This window comes from Balaenoptera ricei, unplaced genomic scaffold (genome assembly GCF_028023285.1).
Source record: "Balaenoptera ricei isolate mBalRic1 unplaced genomic scaffold, mBalRic1.hap2 scaffold_149, whole genome shotgun sequence".
In the NCBI taxonomy this organism is placed as follows: domain Eukaryota; kingdom Metazoa; phylum Chordata; class Mammalia; order Artiodactyla; family Balaenopteridae; genus Balaenoptera; species Balaenoptera ricei.
The window spans coordinates 18,475-36,654 of record NW_026777452.1 but is presented as its reverse complement, the minus strand read 5'-3'; the positions used below and the strand labels follow the sequence as shown (position 1 = coordinate 36,654).

The following is an 18,180-nucleotide window of genomic DNA, read 5'->3' as shown; positions in this document are numbered from 1 at the left end:
GAGACACACGGGCAATTAGGTGGCTGCGGCGTGGATGCGCGCTGGTGGGGACGGCCAGTTGTAGGTCGAGGGCTTCGCGTGCCTCACGGCCTTCACCTGGGCGTGCGGCGCAGTCTGGCTGCGGGCCAGCCACCACGGGAGCGGCTGGTTTATGGCTATCTTCCAGGGCCGCCTTCTGGCCGCATTTCCATCCAGACCTGCGGGGAGCGCCCCCTCCAGAGCACGCTGTGTTGGGAGGGCCCTGAGGAGGTGAGGCCTGCAGAGGCGGAGGCGGCATCAGCCGTGGGCGCCTAAAGGAGAATTTATAGTGGGAGGCAAAAAAGCCTACAGCACCTGGTATTCCCATGTGGTCTCCCATCCAAGTACTAAGCAGGCCCGACCCTGCTTAGCTTCCAGGATCAGACGATATCGGGCGCGTTCAGGGTGGTATGGCGGTAGAAGGCTGCGGGGGCCACGGGGTGCCTCTTGAGGCTTAGCTTCCCTGGTGCTGGGGCTTGCCGACAGCCCGGCAGCCAACCCTCTCCGGCACGGCCCAGCCCGCCCACCAAGGCAGGCGACAGGAGGCCTCGGGCACCCGGGATTGGCGGACTCGTGGGAGACCTCGCAGCTCAGGTCAGGCGGGACCCTCCAGGCCCATAGGAGCTTGGCCCTCTGCCCCAGATCCCGCTTGACGCCCACAAGGACGTGGCCCCGGGGGCTTAAGGGCCCGTGGCCCACGGTCCTTTGGGCATTCGCCACCCTGTCTGCCCACACAGTTCTAGGTGAAGCCCGGCCGCGGCCAGGCTGGCCCTCCTGCCCGACGGCAGTTGGCCTGAAGCCACTGGGAGGCACCATTGAGTCGGCAAGACCCCTTAGACCCAGCAAGGCCACCCTTGCCCCTCCGCCAAATGCTGAGCAAAGTTCCCTGCACCCGGTGACCGGCCGGCCCGGAGAACCATTCCCGGCCCACGACCCCACTCCCGCCCCCGGCCGTGGTGAAAGAGTGGAGTGTGGGCTTTTTCCGGAGGGAGCTGTGGAGAGACACACGGGCAGACGGGTGGCTGCGGCGTGGAGGGGCGCTGGTGTGGTCGGCCAGGTGCAGGTCGAGGGCCTCGCGGGCCTCACGATCTTCACCCGGGCCTGCGGCGGTGTCTGGGTCCGGGCCAGCCACCCCGGCAGCGGCTGGCGTGCGGTTGCCTTCCAGGGCCGCCTTCTGGGGGCATGTCCAGCCAGACCGGCGGGGATGGCCCCCTCCGGCGCACGCTGTGTCGGGAGAGGCCTGAGTAGATGAGGCCTGCAGCAGTGCCCGGCGGGGGCAGAGGAAGCCTTGAGTACCGGCCACTACAAGAAAAGGGCAATCGGGGGGCAAAAAATACTACAGCACCTAGTATTCCCAGGTGGTCTCCCATCCAGGTAGTAAACAGACCCGACCCTGCTTAGCTTCGGAAATCAGACGAGATGGGGTGCGTATAGGGTGGTATGGCCATAGAAGGCAGCGGGGCCCACGGGGTGCCTCTTGAGGCTCAGCTTACCTGGTGCTGGCAAATTACCGCCAGTCCGGCGACCAGCCCTCTGCAGCACGGCCCTGCGGCCCGCCCAGGCAGGCGATAGCAGGCTTCGGGGTCCGGGTGTGGTGGAGTCTTGGACGCTCTAGCAGCTCAGTTCTGGCGGGAACATCCAGGCACATAGGCGCATGGCGAACCGCCCCAGATCCCGCTCGACGCTCACAAAGACGTGGCTCTGAAGGCTTAAGGGTCCGTGGTCCACGGTCCCTTGGGCATTCCCCACCCTGTCCACCCACGCAGTGCTAGGTGCAGTCCAGCCGCGGCCGGGCTGGCCCTCCTGCCTGAAGGCAGTTAGCCCAAAGCCACTGGGAGCCACCATTGATGCGGCACGGCCCCTTGGACCCAGCAAGGCCACCCTTGCCCACACGCCACCCGCTGAGCACAGTTCCCAGCGCATGGTGGCCGGCTGGCCCGGAGAACCGGACCGGCCCAGGACCCCGCTCCCGCCCCCGGCCATGGCGAAACAGCGGAGGGTGGGCTTTTTCCGGAGGGAGCTGTGGAGAGACACAGAGGCAGACAGGTGGCTGCGGCGCAGATGGGCGCTGGTTGGGTTGGCCACGGGCAGGTCGAGGGCCTCGCGGGCCTCACGATCTTCACCCGGGCCTGCAGCGGAGTCTGGGTCCGGGCCAGCCACCCCGGGAGAGGCTGGGGTGCGGCTGCCTTCCAGGGCCGCCTTCTGGCGGCATGTCCACCCAGACCGGCTGGGTGGGCCCCCTCTGGCGCACGCTGTGTTGCGAGAGGCCTGAGTAGATGAGGCCTGCAGCAGTGCCCGGCGGGAGCAGCGGAAGCCTTGAGCACCGGCGATGACAAGAAAAGGCAGATCGGGGGGCAAAAAATACTACAGCACCTAGTATTCCCAGGTGGTCTCCCATCCAGGTAGTAAACAGACCCGACCCTGCTTAGCTTCCGAGGTCAGACGAGATGGGGTGCGTTTAGGGTGGTATGGCCGTAGAAGGCAGCGGGGGCCACGGGGTGACTCTTGAGGCTCAGCTTAGCTGGTGCTGGCGAATTACCACCAGTCCGGCGACCAGCCCTCTGCTGCACGGCCCTGCTGCCTGCCCAGGCAGGCGACAGGAGGCCTCGGGGACCCGGAGGTGGCAGAGTCTTGGGCGACCTTGCAGCCCTGTTCGGGCGGGAACCTCCGGACCCGTAGGCGCTTGACGCTCCACCTCAGATCCCGCTCGACGCTCACAAGGACGTGGCCTCAGAGGCTTAAGGGCCAGTGGCCTGCTGTCCCTTGGGCATTACACAACCTGTCCACCCTCGCAGTTCTAGGAGCAGCCCAGCCATGGCCGGGCCGGCCTTCCTGCTCGACGGCAGTTGGCCCAAAGCCACTGGGATCCACCGTTGGGCTGCCACGGCCTCTTAGCCCCAGCAAACTACCCTTTCAGCCACGCCACCCGCCAAGCACAGTTCCGATGCCTGGAGGTCAGCCGACCTGGAGAACCAGTCACGGCCCACGACCCCGCTCCTGCCTCCAGCCGTAGCGAAACGGCAGAGGGTGGGCTTTTTCCGGAGGGAGCTGTATAGAGACACACGGGCAATTAGGTGGCTGCGGCGTGGATGCGCGCTGGTGGGGACGGCCAGTTGTAGGTCGAGGGCTTCGCGTGCCTCACGGCCTTCACCTGGGCGTGCGGCGCAGTCTGGCTGCGGGCCAGCCACCACGGGAGCGGCTGGTTTATGGCTATCTTCCAGGGCCGCCTTCTGGCCGCATTTCCATCCAGACCTGCGGGGAGCGCCCCCTCCAGAGCACGCTGTGTTGGGAGGGCCCTGAGGAGGTGAGGCCTGCAGAGGCGGAGGCGGCATCAGCCGTGGGCGCCTAAAGGAGAATTTATAGTGGGAGGCAAAAAAGCCTACAGCACCTGGTATTCCCATGTGGTCTCCCATCCAAGTACTAAGCAGGCCCGACCCTGCTTAGCTTCCAGGATCAGACGATATCGGGCGCGTTCAGGGTGGTATGGCGGTAGAAGGCTGCGGGGGCCACGGGGTGCCTCTTGAGGCTTAGCTTCCCTGGTGCTGGGGCTTGCCGACAGCCCGGCAGCCAACCCTCTCCGGCACGGCCCAGCCCGCCCACCAAGGCAGGCGACAGGAGGCCTCGGGCACCCGGGATTGGCGGACTCGTGGGAGACCTCGCAGCTCAGGTCAGGCGGGACCCTCCAGGCCCATAGGAGCTTGGCCCTCTGCCCCAGATCCCGCTTGACGCCCACAAGGACGTGGCCCCGGGGGCTTAAGGGCCCGTGGTCCACGGTCCCTTGGGCATTCCCCACCCTGTCCACCCACGCAGTGCTAGGTGCAGTCCAGCCGCGGCCGGGCTGGCCCTCCTGCCTGAAGGCAGTTAGCCCAAAGCCACTGGGAGCCACCATTGATGCGGCACGGCCCCTTGGACCCAGCAAGGCCACCCTTGCCCACACGCCACCCGCTGAGCACAGTTCCCAGCGCATGGTGGCCGGCTGGCCCGGAGAACCGGACCGGCCCAGGACCCCGCTCCCGCCCCCGGCCATGGCGAAACAGCGGAGGGTGGGCTTTTTCCGGAGGGAGCTGTGGAGAGACACAGAGGCAGACAGGTGGCTGCGGCGCAGATGGGCGCTGGTTGGGTTGGCCACGGGCAGGTCGAGGGCCTCGCGGGCCTCACGATCTTCACCCGGGCCTGCAGCGGAGTCTGGGTCCGGGCCAGCCACCCCGGGAGAGGCTGGGGTGCGGCTGCCTTCCAGGGCCGCCTTCTGGCGGCATGTCCACCCAGACCGGCTGGGTGGGCCCCCTCTGGCGCACGCTGTGTTGCGAGAGGCCTGAGTAGATGAGGCCTGCAGCAGTGCCCGGCGGGAGCAGCGGAAGCCTTGAGCACCGGCGATGACAAGAAAAGGCAGATCGGGGGGCAAAAAATACTACAGCACCTAGTATTCCCAGGTGGTCTCCCATCCAGGTAGTAAACAGACCCGACCCTGCTTAGCTTCCGAGGTCAGACGAGATGGGGTGCGTTTAGGGTGGTATGGCCGTAGAAGGCAGCGGGGGCCACGGGGTGACTCTTGAGGCTCAGCTTAGCTGGTGCTGGCGAATTACCACCAGTCCGGCGACCAGCCCTCTGCTGCACGGCCCTGCTGCCTGCCCAGGCAGGCGACAGGAGGCCTCGGGGACCCGGAGGTGGCAGAGTCTTGGGCGACCTTGCAGCCCTGTTCGGGCGGGAACCTCCGGACCCGTAGGCGCTTGACGCTCCACCTCAGATCCCGCTCGACGCTCACAAGGACGTGGCCTCAGAGGCTTAAGGGCCAGTGGCCTGCTGTCCCTTGGGCATTACACAACCTGTCCACCCTCGCAGTTCTAGGAGCAGCCCAGCCATGGCCGGGCCGGCCTTCCTGCTCGACGGCAGTTGGCCCAAAGCCACTGGGATCCACCGTTGGGCTGCCACGGCCTCTTAGCCCCAGCAAACTACCCTTTCAGCCACGCCACCCGCCAAGCACAGTTCCGATGCCTGGAGGTCAGCCGACCTGGAGAACCAGTCACGGCCCACGACCCCGCTCCTGCCTCCAGCCGTAGCGAAACGGCAGAGGGTGGGCTTTTTCCGGAGGGAGCTGTATAGAGACACACGGGCAATTAGGTGGCTGCGGCGTGGATGCGCGCTGGTGGGGACGGCCAGTTGTAGGTCGAGGGCTTCGCGTGCCTCACGGCCTTCACCTGGGCGTGCGGCGCAGTCTGGCTGCGGGCCAGCCACCACGGGAGCGGCTGGTTTATGGCTATCTTCCAGGGCCGCCTTCTGGCCGCATTTCCATCCAGACCTGCGGGGAGCGCCCCCTCCAGAGCACGCTGTGTTGGGAGGGCCCTGAGGAGGTGAGGCCTGCAGAGGCGGAGGCGGCATCAGCCGTGGGCGCCTAAAGGAGAATTTATAGTGGGAGGCAAAAAAGCCTACAGCACCTGGTATTCCCATGTGGTCTCCCATCCAAGTACTAAGCAGGCCCGACCCTGCTTAGCTTCCAGGATCAGACGATATCGGGCGCGTTCAGGGTGGTATGGCGGTAGAAGGCTGCGGGGGCCACGGGGTGCCTCTTGAGGCTTAGCTTCCCTGGTGCTGGGGCTTGCCGACAGCCCGGCAGCCAACCCTCTCCGGCACGGCCCAGCCCGCCCACCAAGGCAGGCGACAGGAGGCCTCGGGCACCCGGGATTGGCGGACTCGTGGGAGACCTCGCAGCTCAGGTCAGGCGGGACCCTCCAGGCCCATAGGAGCTTGGCCCTCTGCCCCAGATCCCGCTTGACGCCCACAAGGACGTGGCCCCGGGGGCTTAAGGGCCCGTGGCCCACGGTCCTTTGGGCATTCGCCACCCTGTCTGCCCACACAGTTCTAGGTGAAGCCCGGCCGCGGCCAGGCTGGCCCTCCTGCCCGACGGCAGTTGGCCTGAAGCCACTGGGAGGCACCATTGAGTCGGCAAGACCCCTTAGACCCAGCAAGGCCACCCTTGCCCCTCCGCCAAATGCTGAGCAAAGTTCCCTGCACCCGGTGACCGGCCGGCCCGGAGAACCATTCCCGGCCCACGACCCCACTCCCGCCCCCGGCCGTGGTGAAAGAGTGGAGTGTGGGCTTTTTCCGGAGGGAGCTGTGGAGAGACACACGGGCAGACGGGTGGCTGCGGCGTGGAGGGGCGCTGGTGTGGTCGGCCAGGTGCAGGTCGAGGGCCTCGCGGGCCTCACGATCTTCACCCGGGCCTGCGGCGGTGTCTGGGTCCGGGCCAGCCACCCCGGCAGCGGCTGGCGTGCGGTTGCCTTCCAGGGCCGCCTTCTGGGGGCATGTCCAGCCAGACCGGCGGGGATGGCCCCCTCCGGCGCACGCTGTGTCGGGAGAGGCCTGAGTAGATGAGGCCTGCAGCAGTGCCCGGCGGGGGCAGAGGAAGCCTTGAGTACCGGCCACTACAAGAAAAGGGCAATCGGGGGGCAAAAAATACTACAGCACCTAGTATTCCCAGGTGGTCTCCCATCCAGGTAGTAAACAGACCCGACCCTGCTTAGCTTCGGAAATCAGACGAGATGGGGTGCGTATAGGGTGGTATGGCCATAGAAGGCAGCGGGGCCCACGGGGTGCCTCTTGAGGCTCAGCTTACCTGGTGCTGGCAAATTACCGCCAGTCCGGCGACCAGCCCTCTGCAGCACGGCCCTGCGGCCCGCCCAGGCAGGCGATAGCAGGCTTCGGGGTCCGGGTGTGGTGGAGTCTTGGACGCTCTAGCAGCTCAGTTCTGGCGGGAACATCCAGGCACATAGGCGCATGGCGAACCGCCCCAGATCCCGCTCGACGCTCACAAAGACGTGGCTCTGAAGGCTTAAGGGTCCGTGGTCCACGGTCCCTTGGGCATTCCCCACCCTGTCCACCCACGCAGTGCTAGGTGCAGTCCAGCCGCGGCCGGGCTGGCCCTCCTGCCTGAAGGCAGTTAGCCCAAAGCCACTGGGAGCCACCATTGATGCGGCACGGCCCCTTGGACCCAGCAAGGCCACCCTTGCCCACACGCCACCCGCTGAGCACAGTTCCCAGCGCATGGTGGCCGGCTGGCCCGGAGAACCGGACCGGCCCAGGACCCCGCTCCCGCCCCCGGCCATGGCGAAACAGCGGAGGGTGGGCTTTTTCCGGAGGGAGCTGTGGAGAGACACAGAGGCAGACAGGTGGCTGCGGCGCAGATGGGCGCTGGTTGGGTTGGCCACGGGCAGGTCGAGGGCCTCGCGGGCCTCACGATCTTCACCCGGGCCTGCAGCGGAGTCTGGGTCCGGGCCAGCCACCCCGGGAGAGGCTGGGGTGCGGCTGCCTTCCAGGGCCGCCTTCTGGCGGCATGTCCACCCAGACCGGCTGGGTGGGCCCCCTCTGGCGCACGCTGTGTTGCGAGAGGCCTGAGTAGATGAGGCCTGCAGCAGTGCCCGGCGGGAGCAGCGGAAGCCTTGAGCACCGGCGATGACAAGAAAAGGCAGATCGGGGGGCAAAAAATACTACAGCACCTAGTATTCCCAGGTGGTCTCCCATCCAGGTAGTAAACAGACCCGACCCTGCTTAGCTTCCGAGGTCAGACGAGATGGGGTGCGTTTAGGGTGGTATGGCCGTAGAAGGCAGCGGGGGCCACGGGGTGACTCTTGAGGCTCAGCTTAGCTGGTGCTGGCGAATTACCACCAGTCCGGCGACCAGCCCTCTGCTGCACGGCCCTGCTGCCTGCCCAGGCAGGCGACAGGAGGCCTCGGGGACCCGGAGGTGGCAGAGTCTTGGGCGACCTTGCAGCCCTGTTCGGGCGGGAACCTCCGGACCCGTAGGCGCTTGACGCTCCACCTCAGATCCCGCTCGACGCTTACAAGGACGTGGCCTCAGAGGCTTAAGGGCCAGTGGCCTGCTGTCCCTTGGGCATTACACAACCTGTCCACCCTCGCAGTTCTAGGAGCAGCCCAGCCATGGCCGGGCCGGCCTTCCTGCTCGACGGCAGTTGGCCCAAAGCCACTGGGATCCACCGTTGGGCTGCCACGGCCTCTTAGCCCCAGCAAACTACCCTTTCAGCCACGCCACCCGCCAAGCACAGTTCCGATGCCTGGAGGTCAGCCGACCTGGAGAACCAGTCACGGCCCACGACCCCGCTCCTGCCTCCAGCCGTAGCGAAACGGCAGAGGGTGGGCTTTTTCCGGAGGGAGCTGTATAGAGACACACGGGCAATTAGGTGGCTGCGGCGTGGATGCGCGCTGGTGGGGACGGCCAGTTGTAGGTCGAGGGCTTCGCGTGCCTCACGGCCTTCACCTGGGCGTGCGGCGCAGTCTGGCTGCGGGCCAGCCACCACGGGAGCGGCTGGTTTATGGCTATCTTCCAGGGCCGCCTTCTGGCCGCATTTCCATCCAGACCTGCGGGGAGCGCCCCCTCCAGAGCACGCTGTGTTGGGAGGGCCCTGAGGAGGTGAGGCCTGCAGAGGCGGAGGCGGCATCAGCCGTGGGCGCCTAAAGGAGAATTTATAGTGGGAGGCAAAAAAGCCTACAGCACCTGGTATTCCCATGTGGTCTCCCATCCAAGTACTAAGCAGGCCCGACCCTGCTTAGCTTCCAGGATCAGACGATATCGGGCGCGTTCAGGGTGGTATGGCGGTAGAAGGCTGCGGGGGCCACGGGGTGCCTCTTGAGGCTTAGCTTCCCTGGTGCTGGGGCTTGCCGACAGCCCGGCAGCCAACCCTCTCCGGCACGGCCCAGCCCGCCCACCAAGGCAGGCGACAGGAGGCCTCGGGCACCCGGGATTGGCGGACTCGTGGGAGACCTCGCAGCTCAGGTCAGGCGGGACCCTCCAGGCCCATAGGAGCTTGGCCCTCTGCCCCAGATCCCGCTTGACGCCCACAAGGACGTGGCCCCGGGGGCTTAAGGGCCCGTGGCCCACGGTCCTTTGGGCATTCGCCACCCTGTCTGCCCACACAGTTCTAGGTGAAGCCCGGCCGCGGCCAGGCTGGCCCTCCTGCCCGACGGCAGTTGGCCTGAAGCCACTGGGAGGCACCATTGAGTCGGCAAGACCCCTTAGACCCAGCAAGGCCACCCTTGCCCCTCCGCCAAATGCTGAGCAAAGTTCCCTGCACCCGGTGACCGGCCGGCCCGGAGAACCATTCCCGGCCCACGACCCCACTCCCGCCCCCGGCCGTGGTGAAAGAGTGGAGTGTGGGCTTTTTCCGGAGGGAGCTGTGGAGAGACACACGGGCAGACGGGTGGCTGCGGCGTGGAGGGGCGCTGGTGTGGTCGGCCAGGTGCAGGTCGAGGGCCTCGCGGGCCTCACGATCTTCACCCGGGCCTGCGGCGGTGTCTGGGTCCGGGCCAGCCACCCCGGCAGCGGCTGGCGTGCGGTTGCCTTCCAGGGCCGCCTTCTGGGGGCATGTCCAGCCAGACCGGCGGGGATGGCCCCCTCCGGCGCACGCTGTGTCGGGAGAGGCCTGAGTAGATGAGGCCTGCAGCAGTGCCCGGCGGGGGCAGAGGAAGCCTTGAGTACCGGCCACTACAAGAAAAGGGCAATCGGGGGGCAAAAAATACTACAGCACCTAGTATTCCCAGGTGGTCTCCCATCCAGGTAGTAAACAGACCCGACCCTGCTTAGCTTCGGAAATCAGACGAGATGGGGTGCGTATAGGGTGGTATGGCCATAGAAGGCAGCGGGGCCCACGGGGTGCCTCTTGAGGCTCAGCTTACCTGGTGCTGGCAAATTACCGCCAGTCCGGCGACCAGCCCTCTGCAGCACGGCCCTGCGGCCCGCCCAGGCAGGCGATAGCAGGCTTCGGGGTCCGGGTGTGGTGGAGTCTTGGACGCTCTAGCAGCTCAGTTCTGGCGGGAACATCCAGGCACATAGGCGCATGGCGAACCGCCCCAGATCCCGCTCGACGCTCACAAAGACGTGGCTCTGAAGGCTTAAGGGTCCGTGGTCCACGGTCCCTTGGGCATTCCCCACCCTGTCCACCCACGCAGTGCTAGGTGCAGTCCAGCCGCGGCCGGGCTGGCCCTCCTGCCTGAAGGCAGTTAGCCCAAAGCCACTGGGAGCCACCATTGATGCGGCACGGCCCCTTGGACCCAGCAAGGCCACCCTTGCCCACACGCCACCCGCTGAGCACAGTTCCCAGCGCATGGTGGCCGGCTGGCCCGGAGAACCGGACCGGCCCAGGACCCCGCTCCCGCCCCCGGCCATGGCGAAACAGCGGAGGGTGGGCTTTTTCCGGAGGGAGCTGTGGAGAGACACAGAGGCAGACAGGTGGCTGCGGCGCAGATGGGCGCTGGTTGGGTTGGCCACGGGCAGGTCGAGGGCCTCGCGGGCCTCACGATCTTCACCCGGGCCTGCAGCGGAGTCTGGGTCCGGGCCAGCCACCCCGGGAGAGGCTGGGGTGCGGCTGCCTTCCAGGGCCGCCTTCTGGCGGCATGTCCACCCAGACCGGCTGGGTGGGCCCCCTCTGGCGCACGCTGTGTTGCGAGAGGCCTGAGTAGATGAGGCCTGCAGCAGTGCCCGGCGGGAGCAGCGGAAGCCTTGAGCACCGGCGATGACAAGAAAAGGCAGATCGGGGGGCAAAAAATACTACAGCACCTAGTATTCCCAGGTGGTCTCCCATCCAGGTAGTAAACAGACCCGACCCTGCTTAGCTTCCGAGGTCAGACGAGATGGGGTGCGTTTAGGGTGGTATGGCCGTAGAAGGCAGCGGGGGCCACGGGGTGACTCTTGAGGCTCAGCTTAGCTGGTGCTGGCGAATTACCACCAGTCCGGCGACCAGCCCTCTGCTGCACGGCCCTGCTGCCTGCCCAGGCAGGCGACAGGAGGCCTCGGGGACCCGGAGGTGGCAGAGTCTTGGGCGACCTTGCAGCCCTGTTCGGGCGGGAACCTCCGGACCCGTAGGCGCTTGACGCTCCACCTCAGATCCCGCTCGACGCTCACAAGGACGTGGCCTCAGAGGCTTAAGGGCCAGTGGCCTGCTGTCCCTTGGGCATTACACAACCTGTCCACCCTCGCAGTTCTAGGAGCAGCCCAGCCATGGCCGGGCCGGCCTTCCTGCTCGACGGCAGTTGGCCCAAAGCCACTGGGATCCACCGTTGGGCTGCCACGGCCTCTTAGCCCCAGCAAACTACCCTTTCAGCCACGCCACCCGCCAAGCACAGTTCCGATGCCTGGAGGTCAGCCGACCTGGAGAACCAGTCACGGCCCACGACCCCGCTCCTGCCTCCAGCCGTAGCGAAACGGCAGAGGGTGGGCTTTTTCCGGAGGGAGCTGTATAGAGACACACGGGCAATTAGGTGGCTGCGGCGTGGATGCGCGCTGGTGGGGACGGCCAGTTGTAGGTCGAGGGCTTCGCGTGCCTCACGGCCTTCACCTGGGCGTGCGGCGCAGTCTGGCTGCGGGCCAGCCACCACGGGAGCGGCTGGTTTATGGCTATCTTCCAGGGCCGCCTTCTGGCCGCATTTCCATCCAGACCTGCGGGGAGCGCCCCCTCCAGAGCACGCTGTGTTGGGAGGGCCCTGAGGAGGTGAGGCCTGCAGAGGCGGAGGCGGCATCAGCCGTGGGCGCCTAAAGGAGAATTTATAGTGGGAGGCAAAAAAGCCTACAGCACCTGGTATTCCCATGTGGTCTCCCATCCAAGTACTAAGCAGGCCCGACCCTGCTTAGCTTCCAGGATCAGACGATATCGGGCGCGTTCAGGGTGGTATGGCGGTAGAAGGCTGCGGGGGCCACGGGGTGCCTCTTGAGGCTTAGCTTCCCTGGTGCTGGGGCTTGCCGACAGCCCGGCAGCCAACCCTCTCCGGCACGGCCCAGCCCGCCCACCAAGGCAGGCGACAGGAGGCCTCGGGCACCCGGGATTGGCGGACTCGTGGGAGACCTCGCAGCTCAGGTCAGGCGGGACCCTCCAGGCCCATAGGAGCTTGGCCCTCTGCCCCAGATCCCGCTTGACGCCCACAAGGACGTGGCCCCGGGGGCTTAAGGGCCCGTGGCCCACGGTCCTTTGGGCATTCGCCACCCTGTCTGCCCACACAGTTCTAGGTGAAGCCCGGCCGCGGCCAGGCTGGCCCTCCTGCCCGACGGCAGTTGGCCTGAAGCCACTGGGAGGCACCATTGAGTCGGCAAGACCCCTTAGACCCAGCAAGGCCACCCTTGCCCCTCCGCCAAATGCTGAGCAAAGTTCCCTGCACCCGGTGACCGGCCGGCCCGGAGAACCATTCCCGGCCCACGACCCCACTCCCGCCCCCGGCCGTGGTGAAAGAGTGGAGTGTGGGCTTTTTCCGGAGGGAGCTGTGGAGAGACACACGGGCAGACGGGTGGCTGCGGCGTGGAGGGGCGCTGGTGTGGTCGGCCAGGTGCAGGTCGAGGGCCTCGCGGGCCTCACGATCTTCACCCGGGCCTGCGGCGGTGTCTGGGTCCGGGCCAGCCACCCCGGCAGCGGCTGGCGTGCGGTTGCCTTCCAGGGCCGCCTTCTGGGGGCATGTCCAGCCAGACCGGCGGGGATGGCCCCCTCCGGCGCACGCTGTGTCGGGAGAGGCCTGAGTAGATGAGGCCTGCAGCAGTGCCCGGCGGGGGCAGAGGAAGCCTTGAGTACCGGCCACTACAAGAAAAGGGCAATCGGGGGGCAAAAAATACTACAGCACCTAGTATTCCCAGGTGGTCTCCCATCCAGGTAGTAAACAGACCCGACCCTGCTTAGCTTCGGAAATCAGACGAGATGGGGTGCGTATAGGGTGGTATGGCCATAGAAGGCAGCGGGGCCCACGGGGTGCCTCTTGAGGCTCAGCTTACCTGGTGCTGGCAAATTACCGCCAGTCCGGCGACCAGCCCTCTGCAGCACGGCCCTGCGGCCCGCCCAGGCAGGCGATAGCAGGCTTCGGGGTCCGGGTGTGGTGGAGTCTTGGACACTCTAGCAGCTCAGTTCTGGCGGGAACATCCAGGCACATAGGCGCATGGCGAACCGCCCCAGATCCCGCTCGACGCTCACAAAGACGTGGCTCTGAAGGCTTAAGGGTCCGTGGTCCACGGTCCCTTGGGCATTCCCCACCCTGTCCACCCACGCAGTGCTAGGTGCAGTCCAGCCGCGGCCGGGCTGGCCCTCCTGCCTGAAGGCAGTTAGCCCAAAGCCACTGGGAGCCACCATTGATGCGGCACGGCCCCTTGGACCCAGCAAGGCCACCCTTGCCCACACGCCACCCGCTGAGCACAGTTCCCAGCGCATGGTGGCCGGCTGGCCCGGAGAACCGGACCGGCCCAGGACCCCGCTCCCGCCCCCGGCCATGGCGAAACAGCGGAGGGTGGGCTTTTTCCGGAGGGAGCTGTGGAGAGACACAGAGGCAGACAGGTGGCTGCGGCGCAGATGGGCGCTGGTTGGGTTGGCCACGGGCAGGTCGAGGGCCTCGCGGGCCTCACGATCTTCACCCGGGCCTGCAGCGGAGTCTGGGTCCGGGCCAGCCACCCCGGGAGAGGCTGGGGTGCGGCTGCCTTCCAGGGCCGCCTTCTGGCGGCATGTCCACCCAGACCGGCTGGGTGGGCCCCCTCTGGCGCACGCTGTGTTGCGAGAGGCCTGAGTAGATGAGGCCTGCAGCAGTGCCCGGCGGGAGCAGCGGAAGCCTTGAGCACCGGCGATGACAAGAAAAGGCAGATCGGGGGGCAAAAAATACTACAGCACCTAGTATTCCCAGGTGGTCTCCCATCCAGGTAGTAAACAGACCCGACCCTGCTTAGCTTCCGAGGTCAGACGAGATGGGGTGCGTTTAGGGTGGTATGGCCGTAGAAGGCAGCGGGGGCCACGGGGTGACTCTTGAGGCTCAGCTTAGCTGGTGCTGGCGAATTACCACCAGTCCGGCGACCAGCCCTCTGCTGCACGGCCCTGCTGCCTGCCCAGGCAGGCGACAGGAGGCCTCGGGGACCCGGAGGTGGCAGAGTCTTGGGCGACCTTGCAACCCTGTTCGGGCGGGAACCTCCGGACCCGTAGGCGCTTGACGCTCCACCTCAGATCCCGCTCGACGCTCACAAGGACGTGGCCTCAGAGGCTTAAGGGCCAGTGGCCTGCTGTCCCTTGGGCATTACACAACCTGTCCACCCTCGCAGTTCTAGGAGCAGCCCAGCCATGGCCGGGCCGGCCTTCCTGCTCGACGGCAGTTGGCCCAAAGCCACTGGGATCCACCGTTGGGCTGCCACGGCCTCTTAGCCCCAGCAAACTACCCTTTCAGCCACGCCACCCGCCAAGCACAGTTCCGATGCCTGGAGGTCAGCCGACCTGGAGAACCAGTCACGGCCCACGACCCCGCTCCTGCCTCCAGCCGTAGCGAAACGGCAGAGGGTGGGCTTTTTCCGGAGGGAGCTGTATAGAGACACACGGGCAATTAGGTGGCTGCGGCGTGGATGCGCGCTGGTGGGGACGGCCAGTTGTAGGTCGAGGGCTTCGCGTGCCTCACGGCCTTCACCTGGGCGTGCGGCGCAGTCTGGCTGCGGGCCAGCCACCACGGGAGCGGCTGGTTTATGGCTATCTTCCAGGGCCGCCTTCTGGCCGCATTTCCATCCAGACCTGCGGGGAGCGCCCCCTCCAGAGCACGCTGTGTTGGGAGGGCCCTGAGGAGGTGAGGCCTGCAGAGGCGGAGGCGGCATCAGCCGTGGGCGCCTAAAGGAGAATTTATAGTGGGAGGCAAAAAAGCCTACAGCACCTGGTATTCCCATGTGGTCTCCCATCCAAGTACTAAGCAGGCCCGACCCTGCTTAGCTTCCAGGATCAGACGATATCGGGCGCGTTCAGGGTGGTATGGCGGTAGAAGGCTGCGGGGGCCACGGGGTGCCTCTTGAGGCTTAGCTTCCCTGGTGCTGGGGCTTGCCGACAGCCCGGCAGCCAACCCTCTCCGGCACGGCCCAGCCCGCCCACCAAGGCAGGCGACAGGAGGCCTCGGGCACCCGGGATTGGCGGACTCGTGGGAGACCTCGCAGCTCAGGTCAGGCGGGACCCTCCAGGCCCATAGGAGCTTGGCCCTCTGCCCCAGATCCCGCTTGACGCCCACAAGGACGTGGCCCCGGGGGCTTAAGGGCCCGTGGCCCACGGTCCTTTGGGCATTCGCCACCCTGTCTGCCCACACAGTTCTAGGTGAAGCCCGGCCGCGGCCAGGCTGGCCCTCCTGCCCGACGGCAGTTGGCCTGAAGCCACTGGGAGGCACCATTGAGTCGGCAAGACCCCTTAGACCCAGCAAGGCCACCCTTGCCCCTCCGCCAAATGCTGAGCAAAGTTCCCTGCACCCGGTGACCGGCCGGCCCGGAGAACCATTCCCGGCCCACGACCCCACTCCCGCCCCCGGCCGTGGTGAAAGAGTGGAGTGTGGGCTTTTTCCGGAGGGAGCTGTGGAGAGACACACGGGCAGACGGGTGGCTGCGGCGTGGAGGGGCGCTGGTGTGGTCGGCCAGGTGCAGGTCGAGGGCCTCGCGGGCCTCACGATCTTCACCCGGGCCTGCGGCGGTGTCTGGGTCCGGGCCAGCCACCCCGGCAGCGGCTGGCGTGCGGTTGCCTTCCAGGGCCGCCTTCTGGGGGCATGTCCAGCCAGACCGGCGGGGATGGCCCCCTCCGGCGCACGCTGTGTCGGGAGAGGCCTGAGTAGATGAGGCCTGCAGCAGTGCCCGGCGGGGGCAGAGGAAGCCTTGAGTACCGGCCACTACAAGAAAAGGGCAATCGGGGGGCAAAAAATACTACAGCACCTAGTATTCCCAGGTGGTCTCCCATCCAGGTAGTAAACAGACCCGACCCTGCTTAGCTTCGGAAATCAGACGAGATGGGGTGCGTATAGGGTGGTATGGCCATAGAAGGCAGCGGGGCCCACGGGGTGCCTCTTGAGGCTCAGCTTACCTGGTGCTGGCAAATTACCGCCAGTCCGGCGACCAGCCCTCTGCAGCACGGCCCTGCGGCCCGCCCAGGCAGGCGATAGCAGGCTTCGGGGTCCGGGTGTGGTGGAGTCTTGGACGCTCTAGCAGCTCAGTTCTGGCGGGAACATCCAGGCACATAGGCGCATGGCGAACCGCCCCAGATCCCGCTCGACGCTCACAAAGACGTGGCTCTGAAGGCTTAAGGGTCCGTGGTCCACGGTCCCTTGGGCATTCCCCACCCTGTCCACCCACGCAGTGCTAGGTGCAGTCCAGCCGCGGCCGGGCTGGCCCTCCTGCCTGAAGGCAGTTAGCCCAAAGCCACTGGGAGCCACCATTGATGCGGCACGGCCCCTTGGACCCAGCAAGGCCACCCTTGCCCACACGCCACCCGCTGAGCACAGTTCCCAGCGCATGGTGGCCGGCTGGCCCGGAGAACCGGACCGGCCCAGGACCCCGCTCCCGCCCCCGGCCATGGCGAAACAGCGGAGGGTGGGCTTTTTCCGGAGGGAGCTGTGGAGAGACACAGAGGCAGACAGGTGGCTGCAGCGCAGATGGGCGCTGGTTGGGTTGGCCACGGGCAGGTCGAGGGCCTCGCGGGCCTCACGATCTTCACCCGGGCCTGCAGCGGAGTCTGGGTCCGGGCCAGCCACCCCGGGAGAGGCTGGGGTGCGGCTGCCTTCCAGGGCCGCCTTCTGGCGGCATGTCCACCCAGACCGGCTGGGTGGGCCCCCTCTGGCGCACGCTGTGTTGCGAGAGGCCTGAGTAGATGAGGCCTGCAGCAGTGCCCGGCGGGAGCAGCGGAAGCCTTGAGCACCGGCGATGACAAGAAAAGGCAGATCGGGGGGCAAAAAATACTACAGCACCTAGTATTCCCAGGTGGTCTCCCATCCAGGTAGTAAACAGACCCGACCCTGCTTAGCTTCCGAGGTCAGACGAGATGGGGTGCGTTTAGGGTGGTATGGCCGTAGAAGGCAGCGGGGGCCACGGGGTGACTCTTGAGGCTCAGCTTAGCTGGTGCTGGCGAATTACCACCAGTCCGGCGACCAGCCCTCTGCTGCACGGCCCTGCTGCCTGCCCAGGCAGGCGACAGGAGGCCTCGGGGACCCGGAGGTGGCAGAGTCTTGGGCGACCTTGCAGCCCTGTTCGGGCGGGAACCTCCGGACCCGTAGGCGCTTGACGCTCCACCTCAGATCCCGCTCGACGCTCACAAGGACGTGGCCTCAGAGGCTTAAGGGCCAGTGGCCTGCTGTCCCTTGGGCATTACACAACCTGTCCACCCTCGCAGTTCTAGGAGCAGCCCAGCCATGGCCGGGCCGGCCTTCCTGCTCGACGGCAGTTGGCCCAAAGCCACTGGGATCCACCGTTGGGCTGCCACGGCCTCTTAGCCCCAGCAAACTACCCTTTCAGCCACGCCACCCGCCAAGCACAGTTCCGATGCCTGGAGGTCAGCCGACCTGGAGAACCAGTCACGGCCCACGACCCCGCTCCTGCCTCCAGCCGTAGCGAAACGGCAGAGGGTGGGCTTTTTCCGGAGGGAGCTGTATAGAGACACACGGGCAATTAGGTGGCTGCGGCGTGGATGCGCGCTGGTGGGGACGGCCAGTTGTAGGTCGAGGGCTTCGCGTGCCTCACGGCCTTCACCTGGGCGTGCGGCGCAGTCTGGCTGCGGGCCAGCCACCACGGGAGCGGCTGGTTTATGGCTATCTTCCAGGGCCGCCTTCTGGCCGCATTTCCATCCAGACCTGCGGGGAGCGCCCCCTCCAGAGCACGCTGTGTTGGGAGGGCCCTGAGGAGGTGAGGCCTGCAGAGGCGGAGGCGGCATCAGCCGTGGGCGCCTAAAGGAGAATTTATAGTGGGAGGCAAAAAAGCCTACAGCACCTGGTATTCCCATGTGGTCTCCCATCCAAGTACTAAGCAGGCCCGACCCTGCTTAGCTTCCAGGATCAGACGATATCGGGCGCGTTCAGGGTGGTATGGCGGTAGAAGGCTGCGGGGGCCACGGGGTGCCTCTTGAGGCTTAGCTTCCCTGGTGCTGGGGCTTGCCGACAGCCCGGCAGCCAACCCTCTCCGGCACGGCCCAGCCCGCCCACCAAGGCAGGCGACAGGAGGCCTCGGGCACCCGGGATTGGCGGACTCGTGGGAGACCTCGCAGCTCAGGTCAGGCGGGACCCTCCAGGCCCATAGGAGCTTGGCCCTCTGCCCCAGATCCCGCTTGACGCCCACAAGGACGTGGCCCCGGGGGCTTAAGGGCCCGTGGCCCACGGTCCTTTGGGCATTCGCCACCCTGTCTGCCCACACAGTTCTAGGTGAAGCCCG

The 18,180-nt window shown here is 66.6% G+C and overlaps 18 pseudogenes; all 18 read right to left on the bottom strand.

Moving 5' to 3' along the window:
- Nucleotides 1-321: 321 nt before the first annotated feature.
- On the bottom strand, nucleotides 322-440 carry LOC132358376 (5S ribosomal RNA; annotated as a pseudogene).
- Nucleotides 441-1,351: 911 nt separating this feature from the next.
- On the bottom strand, nucleotides 1,352-1,470 carry LOC132358569 (5S ribosomal RNA; annotated as a pseudogene).
- A 909-nt stretch (nucleotides 1,471-2,379) lies between these two features.
- Nucleotides 2,380-2,498, bottom strand: LOC132358296 (5S ribosomal RNA; annotated as a pseudogene).
- An 896-nt stretch (nucleotides 2,499-3,394) lies between these two features.
- Nucleotides 3,395-3,513, bottom strand: LOC132358375 (5S ribosomal RNA; annotated as a pseudogene).
- Nucleotides 3,514-4,423: 910 nt separating this feature from the next.
- Nucleotides 4,424-4,542, bottom strand: LOC132358285 (5S ribosomal RNA; annotated as a pseudogene).
- Nucleotides 4,543-5,438: 896 nt separating this feature from the next.
- On the bottom strand, nucleotides 5,439-5,557 carry LOC132358373 (5S ribosomal RNA; annotated as a pseudogene).
- Nucleotides 5,558-6,468: 911 nt separating this feature from the next.
- LOC132358568 (5S ribosomal RNA) lies at nucleotides 6,469-6,587 on the bottom strand (annotated as a pseudogene).
- Nucleotides 6,588-7,496: 909 nt separating this feature from the next.
- On the bottom strand, nucleotides 7,497-7,615 carry LOC132358274 (5S ribosomal RNA; annotated as a pseudogene).
- An 896-nt stretch (nucleotides 7,616-8,511) lies between these two features.
- LOC132358372 (5S ribosomal RNA) lies at nucleotides 8,512-8,630 on the bottom strand (annotated as a pseudogene).
- A 911-nt stretch (nucleotides 8,631-9,541) lies between these two features.
- Nucleotides 9,542-9,660, bottom strand: LOC132358567 (5S ribosomal RNA; annotated as a pseudogene).
- A 909-nt stretch (nucleotides 9,661-10,569) lies between these two features.
- LOC132358263 (5S ribosomal RNA) lies at nucleotides 10,570-10,688 on the bottom strand (annotated as a pseudogene).
- Nucleotides 10,689-11,584: 896 nt separating this feature from the next.
- On the bottom strand, nucleotides 11,585-11,703 carry LOC132358371 (5S ribosomal RNA; annotated as a pseudogene).
- Nucleotides 11,704-12,614: 911 nt separating this feature from the next.
- Nucleotides 12,615-12,733, bottom strand: LOC132358566 (5S ribosomal RNA; annotated as a pseudogene).
- A 909-nt stretch (nucleotides 12,734-13,642) lies between these two features.
- LOC132358252 (5S ribosomal RNA) lies at nucleotides 13,643-13,761 on the bottom strand (annotated as a pseudogene).
- Nucleotides 13,762-14,657: 896 nt separating this feature from the next.
- On the bottom strand, nucleotides 14,658-14,776 carry LOC132358370 (5S ribosomal RNA; annotated as a pseudogene).
- A 911-nt stretch (nucleotides 14,777-15,687) lies between these two features.
- LOC132358564 (5S ribosomal RNA) lies at nucleotides 15,688-15,806 on the bottom strand (annotated as a pseudogene).
- Nucleotides 15,807-16,715: 909 nt separating this feature from the next.
- On the bottom strand, nucleotides 16,716-16,834 carry LOC132358240 (5S ribosomal RNA; annotated as a pseudogene).
- An 896-nt stretch (nucleotides 16,835-17,730) lies between these two features.
- Nucleotides 17,731-17,849, bottom strand: LOC132358369 (5S ribosomal RNA; annotated as a pseudogene).
- Nucleotides 17,850-18,180: the final 331 nt, after the last annotated feature.